The sequence below is a fragment of the Phyllobates terribilis genome, unplaced genomic scaffold, assembly GCF_046119375.1.
Source record: "Phyllobates terribilis strain yellow unplaced genomic scaffold, ASM4611937v1 Scaffold_5__5_contigs__length_657084704, whole genome shotgun sequence".
Taxonomy (NCBI): Eukaryota; Metazoa; Chordata; class Amphibia; order Anura; family Dendrobatidae; genus Phyllobates; species Phyllobates terribilis.
The window spans coordinates 227,380,372-227,394,534 of NW_027362765.1; positions in this window are offsets into that span (position 1 = coordinate 227,380,372).

Genomic DNA, 14,163 nt, shown 5'->3' on the forward strand with positions numbered 1-14,163 from the left:
CGGACACCATGTTGTGTTTGGAGAGTCCCTGTGTGCCCAAACATTGGAGCACCCCCACAAGTGACCCCATTTTGGAAACTAGACCCCCAAAGGCACCTATCTAGATACATAGTGAGCACTTGGAACTCCCAGGTGCTTCACAAATTGATTCGTAAAAATGAAAAAAAAGTGAAAAAAAAAACACTTTTTCATTTTTACGAATCAATTTGTGAAGCACCTGGGGGTTCCAAGTGTTCACTATGCATCTAGATAGGTGCCTTGGGGGGTCTAGTTTCCAAAATGGGGTCACTTGTGGGGGAGCTCCAATGTTTGGGCAAACAGGGACTCTCCAAACACAACATGGTGTCCGCTAACAATTTGAGCCGATTTTCCATTCAATTTGTTAGCGGACACCATGTTGTGTTTGGAGAGTCCCTGTGTGCCCAAACATTGGAGCTCCCCCACAAGTGACCCCATTTTGGAAACTAGACCCCCCAAGCACCTATCTAGATGCATAGTGAGCAGTTGGAACCCCCAGGTGCTTCACAAATTGATTCGTAAAAATGAAAAAGTGAAAAAAAACAAAACTATTTTTCATTTTTAAGAATCAATTTGTGAAGCACCTAGGGGTTCCAAGTGCTCACTATGCATATAGATAGGTGCCTTGGGGGGTCTAGTTTCCAAAATGGGGTCACTTGTGGGGGAGCTCTAATGTTTGGGCACACAGGGACTCTCCTAATGCAACATGGTGTCCGCTAACAAATTGAATGAAAAATCGGCTCAAATTGTTAGCGGACACCATGTTGCGTTTTGTGAGCCCCTGTGTGCCCAAACATTGGAGCTCCCCCACAAGTGACCCTATTTTGGAAACTAGACCCCCAAAGGCACCTATCTAGATGCATAGTGAGCAGTTGAAACCCCTAGGTGCTTCACAAATTGATTCGTAAAAATGAAAAAGTGGAAAAAAAAACCTTTTTCATTTTTATGGATCAATTTGTGAAGCACCTGGGGGTTCCAAGTGCTCACTATGCATCTAGATAGGTGCCTTGGGGGGTCTAGTTTCCAAAATGGGGTCACTTGTGGGGGAGCTCCAATGTTTAGACACACAGGGGCTCTCCAAACGCAACATGATGTCCCCTAACAAATTGGAACCATGTCGCGTTTGGAGAGCCCCTGTGTGTCTAAACATTGGAGATCCCCCACAAGTGACCCCATTTTGGAAACTAGACCCCCCAGGGAACTTATATAGATGTGTGGTGAGCCCATTGAACCCCCAGGTGCTTCACAGAAAATCATAATGTTGACTTGTAAAAATAAAAAAAAAACATTTTTTCCACAAAAATACAAAAAAAAAAATTTTCACAAGGGTACCAGGAGAAATTGCACCCCATAAGTTGTTGTGCCATTTCTCCTGAGTACGCATATACCCTATGTGTTGGAAAAAACTACTGTTTGGGCGCATGTAAGGGCTCGGAAGGGAAGGAGTGACGCTTTTGAACGCAGACTTTGATGGAATGGTCTGCGGGCGTCATGTCATGTTCTCAGAGCCCCTGATGTGCTTAAACAGTGAAATGCCCAACAAGTGCCCCCTTTTTGGTAGTGGTAGTTGATTTTTGAATTTTGTAATGTAGTGTTATACATCAGTTGTGTTGGACAACCTGACGAACACTACACAACTGATGTATGACAACCTGACGAACACTACGTCAGCTGAGTAGTGTTTGTCAGGTTGTCATACATCAGAAATTAATTTACTAGTCCATCGAAGTATGGTTCCTTTTGAAGCAGTCCTTCATACACAGGCCAGGTTTGTCGGGACAGGTGTCACATTGATAAATGGTGTCCTTGCGTATTCCCCTTTTATAACTCACTCGGCACCTCTTTTGTGACTTTCCTTTTTTTCCGCTGTGAGGGATCTGCCCTGGGAAATGCTGACCTGGTACAATTCTCGGTCCTTCAATTCCAGAAGTACTGGGGCCCGCTCTGTCACTGCTGCCAAATATCAGGGCCTTGATAACTGTTTCCTGAAACTGAAGATACGACGCAGAAGTCTGGCCTGCACATTGTGACAGAAGGAAAGCGTTGTGCATTGCCATCTGTACAATGTGCACGGCCAGCTTCTTGTACCACACTCTGGCCTTTCTCAAAGCACTGTACGGCTGGAGGACTTGATCAGAGAGATCAACTCCCCCCATGTACTTGTTGTACCCCACTACACAGTCTGGTTTGATGACCTGTGTAGTGGAACCTCGTACAGTGCTGAGTGTGCTGCCATCACCATGTATGGTGGTCAAGAAAAGGACATCCCTTTTGTCCTTGTACTTGACTATCAACAGGTGGTCGCTACATTGGGCTCTGCTCTCATCCCTTCTGAGCAGCTGCCTAATTAGCGTCTTTGGGAGGCCTTTCTGATTTTTGCGGACAGTACCGCAGGCTGCGGTACGTCGCGCAGAGAGGGACTTGAAGAGCGGGATACTTGTATAAAAGTTATCCACGTAGAGGTGATAACCTTTATCAAGCAGTGGGTGCACCAAGTCCCACACAATTTTCCCACTCACTCCCAGAACAGGGGGGCATTCAGGGGGTTCAATCCAGGAGTCCTTCCCTTCATAAACTCTAAACTTGTGAGTGTATCCTGAGGTACTCTCACAAAGTTTATACAGCTTGATCCCGTACCTTGCCCTCTTACTGGGCAGGTACTGCCGGAATCCAAGCCGCCCCTTAAAAGAAATTAAGGACTCATCCACACAGATGTCCCTTTGGGGCACGTACACTTCACCAAACTTGTTGTTGAAGTGTTCGATGACCGGCCGAACTTTGAAAAGACGATCAAAGTTCGGGTCATCGCATGCAGGACACCTTGCATTATCTTGGTAATGCAAGAACTTGTAGATGGCCTGAAAGCGTGTCCGGGGCATGACCATTCGGGACACTGGAGTGTTATACGAAACGTCAACACTCCAGTATTGCCGAAGCTCGGGCTTCTTCAAGATCCCCATAAGAAGGACCAAAACTTCATCATTTCTACTGCGCCTACAGGAGACCAGTTAGAAAATGATGAAGAGGGGTTTTGTTCTAAAAAATTGATGAGCGTATAAATTAGTTTGGCCCACCATGAGGTTTATAAAATCCTCAGAGAAAAAGACTTTGAAAAAATCTATTTCTGTGAGGCCGGTGGTGTCAAACTTGATTCCTGATTCCGCCACAAAATCAGGAATCAGCGGCTCATAATTTTCTGGGGGCGAAGTCCATAGAGGCTCAGTAGTGGGGGGCACTGGAACATCTCTCCTGCGACGACGGCGGGGCGGGCCAGCAGAACCTGAGGAAGAGGAGGAAGAAGAGAAGGAGGAAGACGACGAGGAGTCAGAAAAACAAAGAAATGTGGGATCCTCACCCTCGCTGTCAGTGTCGGAGGCAAGAATAGCGTATGCCTCCTCCGCTGAATACTGAGTTTGGGATGAGCAGGACATTGTTTGTTATGTATGTGGTGCGTGTGTGTCAATACTTTATTGAGAGTGTGTGTGTGTGTCAGTACTTTATTTAGAGTGTGTGGAAAAAGGAAATACTGTATGTGGTGCAAACAGCGAGCACGAGTGTGGATTGGTGAACTATGTCACCGATCAATACTCGGCGGCTGCTGGATGTGCGCACAGATGTGTGGGGAGTGGGAAGAGGGGAATTGGGTTGGATGAGGGGAGATCAGAGATTACTTAGCAAAGTCCTCTCTGTTCTTCTTTCAGGACCGGGAGCCCGGCGCAGGAGACCGGGAGCCCGGAGCAGGAGACCGGAAGCCCGGAGCAGGAGACCGGAAGCCCGGAGCAGGAGACCAGGAGCCCAGAGCAGGAGCCTGGAGCAGGAGACCAGGAGCCCGGAGCAGGAGACCAGGAGCCCAGAGCAGGAGCCCGGAGCAGGAGACCAGGAGCCCAGAGCAGGAGACCGGTACTGGAGCTGGAGATCAGAACCAAAAGAATTAACAGGGACACTGGGGTAAGGCAGATTGGGGTGGGAAGGGGGGTAAAAAGACAGGGGAGTGGGAAGAGGGGTAAAAAGACAGGGGAGTGGGAAGAGGGGGATTGGGGTGGATGAGGGGAGATCAGAGATGGACTTACCAAAGGATCAACAGGACTGGAACAGAAGACCCAGAGCAGGAGCCCGGAGCAGGAGACCGGGAGCCCGGAGCAGGAGACCAGGAGCCCGGAGCAGGAGACCAGGAGCCCGGAGCAGGAGACCAGGAGCCCGGAGCAGGAGACTGGAACCAAAAGAATTAACAGGGACACTGGGGTGAGGCAGATTGGGGTGGGAAGGGGGGTAAAAAGACAGGGGAGTGGGAAGGGGGGTAAAAAGACAGGGGAGTGGGAAGAGAGGTAAAAAGACAGGGGAGTGGGAAGAGGGGGATTGGGGTGGATGAGGGGAGATCAGAGATGGACTTACCAAAGGGTCAGCAGAACAGGAACAGAAGACCCAGAGCAGGAGCCCGGAGCAGGAGACCGGGAGCCCGGCGCTGGTGACCAGGAGCCCGGCGCTGGTGACTAGGAGCCCGAAGCTGGTGACCAGGAGCGGAGCTGGAGACCGCTGTAGGATGCAGAAAAAAAGGTAAGGGGGGGGGGTAAAAAGAGGGGGGAGGGGGGATTGGGGTGGATGAGGGGAGAACAGACTTACCAAAGTCTTCTCTGCAGGATCAGCAGCAGGATCAGCAGCAGGCTCTGGAGCAGGCTCTGGAGCAGGAACCACAGCAGGTCAGGAGCAGAAGGTCCAGGAGCTGGAGCAGAAGATCCAGGACGCTGGAGCAGAAGATCCAGGAGCAGCAGCAGCAGCGACTGGAATGGGTGAGAAGATGGTCTTGTGGTGTCACAGAATATTCTGTGGCACTACAAGGCCCAGCACAGACACATCAGATGTGACCACTCTGTAGAAATCCTCACCAAGTGTGAGGGTCTGCAGGGCGGTCACAGGGTGATGATGGGGTGGTGACAGGTGGAGGTAATCTGATTGGAGCAATCATTGATGACATTGATTGCTCCAATCAGAGTACCTGAATACAGGTGACCAGGCGGTCACAGGGAGGTGTCACCTCTCTGTGACCCCCTGTGGTGCATGCTGTGCCCCAGCCATCTGATTAGTGACACTGATTGCACCAATCAGACATAGCTGGAGCAGAGCACGCACCACAGGGGGTCACAGAGAGGTGACACTTCCCTGTAACCGCCGGTCACCTGTATTCAGGTACTCTGATTGGAGCGATCGATGTCATCATCGATCGCTCCAATCACAGCAGTCTGGGGGCTTGAATCACATTACAGGGGGTCATGGGGCGGTGACAGGCAGGTCACAAGCCGGTCACCGCCCCATGACCGCCCTGTCACCACGCGGTCGCGCTACGATCGGTGCGATCGATGTGATCGGCGATCGCACCGATCATAGCAGTCTGGGGCCAGGGCTGGGGTGTCCTAGCAACAGCCTAGGATCGGTGCTCTTAGGAGCACCGATCCTAGGCTGCAGATCACTGTTTCCGGCAATCACATTGCCGGAAACAGTGAGAAATGCTGTGATTGGCTGTTCAGATTTGAACAGCCAATCACAGCGATCGCTGGTGCGGGGGGGGCGGCGACACCCCCCGGGATGATGACGCCATCTACCCAGAGGTAAGATGGAACCGTAACTTTAATGCTGTCACCGCGACTTAAGTCGTGGTGCCGCATTAAAGATATGACGTACTAATACGGGTCTGGCTCTTAAGTCCCAGGGCACAGACGCGTATTAGTACGTCTAATGTTGTTAAGGGGTTAAACAAGTACATACACTTGCAGACAATACATTTGGATTATTAACCTCACCTTCCGGCACCGATGGACCCATTTCAGCTTCTTGTAAGGAAATAGGCTGCCTGGCTTCCACAACCTCAGTTTGATGATTCGCAGCTCTGAGTTGCAATGCAATTCTCTCCACTCGATGGGGCTCCTGCTGCTCTGCTGTAAAACAGGCCACGCTCATCCATGACTAGGTCTGATGTCTTCTTCTTCTGTGATCTATAGGCACCGAAACCCCAGGTACAACAGTATTTTAAAGGGAAAACTTCCTGTGCAAAGTCCTTAGTAGCCAATTAGGGGTGGCTTGAGGCTCACTTTTGCAATAACAACTGGAATAAACTAGAACCCTCAGGAAGCTGACCTGCATAGCTGACCCTAAAATGACATCAACAGACAGGAACCAAAAGATAAAGGAGGAGAAACCAGCATATACCGAAACATTATATTTCGCTCCACCATACCGCTGCACGACCAGCTTTACCCCGACCTACTGTATCCTCACCCATCCCTTGTAGATTGTGAGCCATCGTGGGCAGGATCTTTTCTCCTCCTGTACCAGTCGCTGACTCATTTTGTTCAAGATTATTTTAAGTGTTTTTGCTATGTACACCCACTTTTTGCACATGTAAAGCGCCATGGAATAAATGGCACTCCAATAATAAATAATAATAATAATAATTTTGGGGTGGGTGGAGCTGTCAAAGGCCAGCGTAGGGGTCCTTGGCATGGTGTGAGCCCAACCAGTATCAAAGAAACAGCTTGCATATCAACGATAGTTGTCATTTATTGGCTGCAGTTAATAGTGTGCCTTACTGTTTTCCTAATTTATGCAGGCCTTGGTACCTTCTGGTGTCAGAAACACATTGATACTGAGCTTTTCATAAAGCAAAAAGTGTTGGCACAGTGCTGGCTTTGTGCCTGTTGTTTTACAGATTATTCAGAGGTGTAACTTTAACCTTAAGGTGTAACTTTAAACTTCTCTGCCCTAATTTAAAATCTGTAATAGAGCCCAAATCTACCATCTGTCATCTAAAATACTGGTGTGGCAGAAATTTATTTTGGCCGGATCAAGCGTCTGGACCTGGGTGCAAGAGATCCCTTTGCTCTATATATAGCTCAAAGTGTAGGTTGTAAAACTAAAATATAAACTGGATGAAGTAGATGTATAAGGCTAAGTGCCCACGATGCAGAAATGCTCTGGATTTTTCCTGAGCGTTTCTGCATCCCCCTGTCAGAAAAAACGCATGTGGATTTTACAAGCGTTTTTCCTGCCAGGGACATGCAACCGGCATGGAATTATATAGTGTGACCAAGTTAATGGTTGAAAAAAAGACTAAAAATGGTAAAAAATAAAAAAAAATACATTATACTCACCATCTGATGGCCCCCGGTCTTTTCTCCGCTGCATCCGGTCCTCCCAGTGTCTCGCGGTGGTCTGAAAGGACCTGCCATGACGTCATTTAGTCATGTGACAGGACACGCGACCGCCGACGTCAGCGGTCTCGTGACCCGTCACATGACTAAATGACGTCATGACAGGTCCTTTTAGACCATCGCGAGCCGTAGAAGAGACCGGACGCTGCGGAGAAAAGACCGGGGGCCATCAGAAGGTGAGTCTAATGTATTTTTTCATTTTAATTCTTTTTTTTCACAGGTACCATGGTACCCGGGTTTGGATGAGAGTCTCCTCTTCTCCAAACCCAGGTACCATCCACCCATTGAATCGCTTAATATCTGCATGTGCACATGTAGTCATGCGGATATTAAGCGATTCAATGCAAGTCAATGGCGGCGAAAATGCCGTGTTTACACAAAATAATTGGTATGCTGCGGATTTTTCCGCAGTGATAATCCGCAGCGGAAATTATCATTGGGGAACATTGCAGACCTTCCACCAAGCGTTTTTTAAGCGTTTCTGCAGCGGTATTGCCGCTGCGGAAACGCTTAAAAAACGCATAGTGGGCACACAGCCTAATATTGAAGAGGGGTAATACCTAATCAAAACATGTCTCCATTTTCCCATAATTACAAAGTAACATCCAATTGTGTCGGGAGGAACCCAACCCACCCCACTTCCCATACCAGTGGCACCTAAATATGTAGTAACTTGAAAATAAACACAATTTTACAACTGCGACAACACTTACAAATATAACAATTACTAAATTTATTATTACAGTAGTTTTACGCTGATATACATATTGACATATACTTTATGCCATATAAATATCCCATAATGTTATACTATCTTCTGTATTACACTCCAGCTTGTTGTTAACTCTGAATTGACGTCAGCACAAACACATGATGTCTTGGAAGGTAACAGAATAAGCTTGGTTAAGGATTATATAGTTGCCATGTGCTCTCCTGATGAATATATAAAACAACTCAACAACATTCTGGTAAGTTGCTTCAACATTGTCTTTTAATGTTAAAGGTATTTTTAACCCCTCCTTGCAGCATCCACTTTGGGCTTTCATGACTGTCAGGATCAACCACTACCGCCGCCATCAATTTGACATGAATACCACTCGCTTGCTACACAAATTTCTCAGACGCTACTGTACACTAAGACTGAGCTTCCTACATGCACTCATCCGCTCATCTATTTTAAAAGGCTGACAATGAGCTAAGCGCACCCAGGCAGTTCTAACATCCACACCACACTTTTCACTGCTACCACGCATTGTTTTATAGGCCGGGGAGGCGAAGAAGTACAGTGCTTAAAAAAATTGAAGATCGAAGAATAAAAAGGAATATGTAAAGGCAAATACAGTACCAAATAAAAGATATAAAATGCAGCTAAGTCTTACTAATTGGATCCATGAGAGCTTCTGGTGGAGGAGAATGCTGTGGGAAATATGGACAGATCTGAAATACTCGTTGCTTCTCCTGGGGTCTGATGATGATATTCCTTGGATGGCAAGTTATAAATGGTCCCACCAGACCCACTCGCTCCTCCCTCTTCTGAGGTAAGAGGAGGGCAGCTGATTAGATTAGATTCTAATCCAGTTTTAGGCAATATTTCTGCGGTCGACCACATTTTTTCCCAGAAGCCTCCTATAGAAATAATATGGCCATCATCTTACCAAATATCCTTCAAGCATTCTATACATGCCACACAGGAGAATGATATATCCATAATTCATTGAGATATTGCATTTCTGTGGGTTGCCAGCTACGAAAACTTTTGCGATCTTACTCATAGATTCTAATATGTTCTGTGATCAAGAATAAATCTATGGATTGTTAAACTCGGATTTTATAGATATGGCATGGAAAATATTGTACTTCCATTGCCATGTGAGACCTCTGATATTTAGCCATTCTGTCTGCCTTTGGGGAAGGTATCTTTATATTGCATTCATTAGCACCTCTTGTCAGCTACTTATAATTACTCAATGTACACACTCCATGTCTGCTCTCCATCAAATATCCTGCTTTAATTACCTGTTCACAGCGGGGGTGAAAGCAGTGATAAAGTGCCCCCAGCCTTTGATCTGTATAACTATAACTCCATTTATGACAATGACAATGACCAAACCCCATTTTTTAAATCTGGTGTGCCACTTTATATGGTAATAGAAATGTAAGAGAAGAAGAAGCGTGCTATGCGAAAGACCAATTAGACAAGTAGAGGGATGGAACCGGCCGAGAGGCCACTCACCTACTGGAGTTGTGCACCCCTGCACAACCCCGGTGACTGTCAATGGTGGAGGGAGGGAGCAGGTCTCACCGCATGGTGCCAGTCGATGGGCACGCCACGTGCCATGTGCTGTGGACCGCTGATTGCGCTCATCGCTTCTGGGTTCCTGGTCGCGGACCACGAGATCGGCCGCAGACCACGTGACTCGGGAAGAGAGGCGTGTCTCCGCAGATCCTGTTGATTTTGATGAAAGCGGCCCCCCAGTTGCAGGTCCTCAAATTGTTAAGGGAAGAGGGGAGGAAATTGTGCAGGGAGGGTTTGGTAATAAATGCAAAGCTGCTCCTGCCGCTGACCCTCAAAAGAGGAACTGGAAAATGTAAACAAAAATTACTGATATTGCAATTCTATGGTTTAAATTTATATTGCAATTTCTGTAGCCCAGTTTATTATGGATTTTTTTAATACAAATCGGGAATGTCATAGGGAAATTCTTATATCAGAAATTTTGGGTCTTCCAAATAATAGTCTACCATTGAATGCCAATATTAATTCTCAACTTTTAAATGAAGTAGATAAACAACAAATGTTAAAACTTTTCTTAGATTATGAAAATAAGAGCAAGATTGAGATTATAAATCATGTAGACATCATGTTCTTAAGACGTTATATAGCTGAAAAACTTTTACCTAAAGGTCTGAGATTACCACAAAAATCCTCCTTCCCACAAGATTTGACATTTACCAAAGAATGGGATGATTATTCCCTTAATTATTCCTTTGGTATGATGAACTTGCTCATTGCCAAAAGGAATCTTTTAGCACAACAAGCCTCAGAAGAACTCAAATCTCTTAGAAGGAATCTCGACTCATTTGTCCCCTTTGTAGAATTCAGGGAAAATGATGTAAATCTCAAATTTAAACTTATTAAATTTGAGGAGGATATTATAAGGAAAAAAGCAGCAAAATTATTACGCGATAGGAAGGATGCATGCACGATTGAAGAAACCGCTGGTGTTTCTGTCCTATCCCGACAGGAACCAGTTAATGTGACTGATGGATCTAATTTGAATTCCATCAGGACTCCAAGTCTTTCACCTACTATAGTTGATTCCTCTGACAAAAGAAAAAACTTGTCCTTGAAATTTCTTAAATCTACTAAACAAAAAAAATTTTATGAGCAGCATAGGAAAACTTTGTCAATTGCCCCTGTAAAACTGGATGTTATAACATCTGTGAAAGATAAAAACAGGTCAGAGAACAATAAGAAGGATTCAATTGATATTAAAAATTCAGATTTGACACAAACAGTACAGTCTAACTTGGACTCAAATCTCACATCTTTTGATATGGTCCCAATAATCCGACCTACCGATAAAGACCCAGCTCAATTTCCACTAGATTTTGGATTTAATTGTCCATCTATAGCCACATCTACACAAATGGAGGACCATACTGACCCTAAGGATTTATCCTTGCTGACAGTACATAATTATTCACCTTCACAGACTGAATGCATTGAATCTTTAACAAGACTCACAACAACTAATTCTAATGAATTGGTTATGCCTGTTTTGGATGGTGATCACAGTTTTCTAAATAAGGATTCCACAGCTACCAACACTATTCATTCTCCAGTTTCTTCATTACCCCTTAAAAATGTTTCATCGATAATGAATTTAACTCCATCAGTACAGTAATTAGTAACTAAGGCTCAATTCTCTATTCCTTTGAATGAGAGAAATGTTACAATTAATCAGAACTCCAATCTTAGGGACTCAAAAATCACACAGTTTTTTCAGGTTGCCCCTGGACGTACCCGAAAGAGTAAAAGAGAAAATGGGGTTGTAGAGGGAGCAGACGAACCCTCTGCAGACCCGATATCTCTAATAGATACATTTCAGAAAAGGACAAAAGCTGATTAGATTATAAGAATACGAGTGAGAATTCAGGAATTTTCAATCTATCGGACCACAACCTAACTAACGATGAGGTCAGATTACTTGAACGGGGTTTGTCCTTCTGCCCTAACTCTCCAACTAATGTGTTTTCTTTATACCTTGATGTTAATTTTTTTTAAAAAAATTAACCATACAACGACATTTTTTATTAGAAGAGAGGAGAAACAAAGCTATAACTTTACCCCCTACAAAATTATCCCCTCATAACTAACTCTGAGGTTGAACCAGTGCATGTAGATGTACTGTACATGGACATCCGAGTAAATTTTATCCGTTGCATCATAAAGGTTCTCATATTGAAACATTTCAACAACTTATTCTAAAGGATATTTGTTCTTTCGAGCATCTAAAAGTTAGGGATAATCTAAGTTCCGGTGAGAGACGAGCTGTCATTTGACTTAGGGACAATCAAAATCTTATTATTAAGAGTGCAGACAAAGGGGGTGGCGTAGTACTCATGAATAGAGGTTGGTATCTTGGGGAGGGTAGAAGAATTTTGGATGACCATGACTATTATGAAATGTTACCTCATGACCCGTCGGTTTCGATATTCCTGAAATACAAGGAACATATTAAAGCCGCACATGTTAATGGTCTTTTAAACAAAAAAGAGAAAAAATTCCTGGATATAGTAACATTTAGTGTCCCTTTCTTCTACTTCCTCCCCAGGATACACGAAAGCTCTACAAACCCCCCCCCCCCCCCCGGCCGCCCAATCATTTCGGGAATTGGTTCCATCACCAGTAACCTTTCCCATTATGTTGATCTTTTTCTTCAAAAATATGTCCTTAAGATTGATTCATAACTGAGATACTCTTCTCAACTGATCAAACTCCTAAGAAACCTCCCCCCATGAAGGATTGTCTTATCTTGACTCTTGATGTTAGTGCTCTTTATAGTAATATATCCCATGATTTGGGGTTGCAAGCAGTCGAACAATTCTTGTCGACGGATACAAATATTCCAGCTGAGCAAAAGAATTTTCTTAAAACATCCATTATGTTCATATTGAACAATAATGTATTTATGTTTGAAGGGGTGGTCTACCGTCAGAAGATGGGCTGTGCGATGGGGACGAGATTCGCCCCTAGTTACGCTAATTTGTTTGTGGGGGTTTTCGAGTCCGTCTTCATCGCACAGTCCCCCATGGCAGCCAACCATGTGGTATTTTATCGTTGCTATATAGACGATTTATTCTTTTTGTGGAGGAGCACTAGCGAGAGTGCTTTGAAGTTTGTTGATGAACTCAATTCTAATCCATTGGGTTTATCCTTCACAGCAACTTTCTCTGAAACTGCTCTACAATTTCTGGATCTGATGGTGCATTTTGACACGATGGGAAGACTGTTCACATCAACCTTTTTCAAACCAGTGGATGTCAACAGTTATTTGAGGTTTGATAGTGGACATCTCCCAAAATGGATCACTAATGTCTCCTTTGGGCAATATTGGAGGGTCCAAAAAAACGGCACCAGAGATTCTGAATTTTTGGTGGGATCCAAAATATTGAAAAAACGGTTTATACAGAAAGGCTACACCAAAAAATTGTTGAAGGATGCTTTCTCCAAAACCAAAGCTCTTACCCAGGACATGTGCATTGATAGGATTGAGTCATCCACTGGTGATAATGCAAAGAAAAACAAAATAGCCTCAGATTTGACCAGATGGAGTATGGTTACAACATTCAGCCAATCTAGTGTCACCATCCATAATATCCTGAACAAATTTTGGTTTATTTTTAATGGTGACCCATTTCTAGGACCCTTCATACCCAATAGGCCAAGTATCATTTATAGGTAGAATAAAAATCTACGAAGCTTAATAGCACCAAGTAATACATCTTTGAAGTCTAAAATACAGTCACCTCAGGATGGCCTCCGTCCGGGGTGTTTTCCATGCAATACGCCAAAGTGTTTATGTTGTAGAGCCATACAAAAGGGCACTCAAAAGAGTTTTTCATCAAATACCACAGGAAAGAAATTTTTTATCAAACATAATGTGAATTGTCAATCAAAACATGTGATCTACCTACTGGAATGCACATGTGACCTCCAGTACGTGGGTCGAACGATGCAAACTATGCATGCACGTTTAAATAAACATATACACAACATCCGGATAGGTTATCAATTACATAGCGTATCGAAACACTTCAGCATTGTCCAGCAAAAAGATCCAGGAGATATGAGGCTTACTATCATTGATCATGTATCCGATACTGTTTTTGACCGATTAGTGAGTTTGATTAATAAGGAGAGTTTTTGGATTTTCAAATTGGGCACATTAGCCCCTGAAGGTCTGAATCTGGCTCTTGAAAATGTAACCAGCTCTTAGAGTTTGCATCCCTCCTCCCTTTAAATTGATCCATAATTGCCATTTTTTTCCCTTTTTTCCTTTTCTCTTCTTTATCATCAATTTTGCATCTGCAATATGCCATAATACAGCGACTCTTGTGCATATTTTTATATTGGTGTTGCATAGTTCATATTGATAATGTATTTTCCAACATTGTCCATTTATTCTTGTGGGCAATTTTTAACTAGCAAAGTATTTTTTAATATTGTCTATCAACATGTATTGCTATACTCTATACCTTATCTAATGTTTTGCTTGATTTCTGAAAATCATGTGAAGGTTGTCCATGTGCATCTAATGGAAGCACATCTACACCGTCACATGAAGGGTTGTTTTTAACCGTGGCTTAACTGCTCAGTGTTTGAGTCAATCTTTGCAAAACTAATTAGTATGTTAACCAATCATTGTGAAGCTTTGTC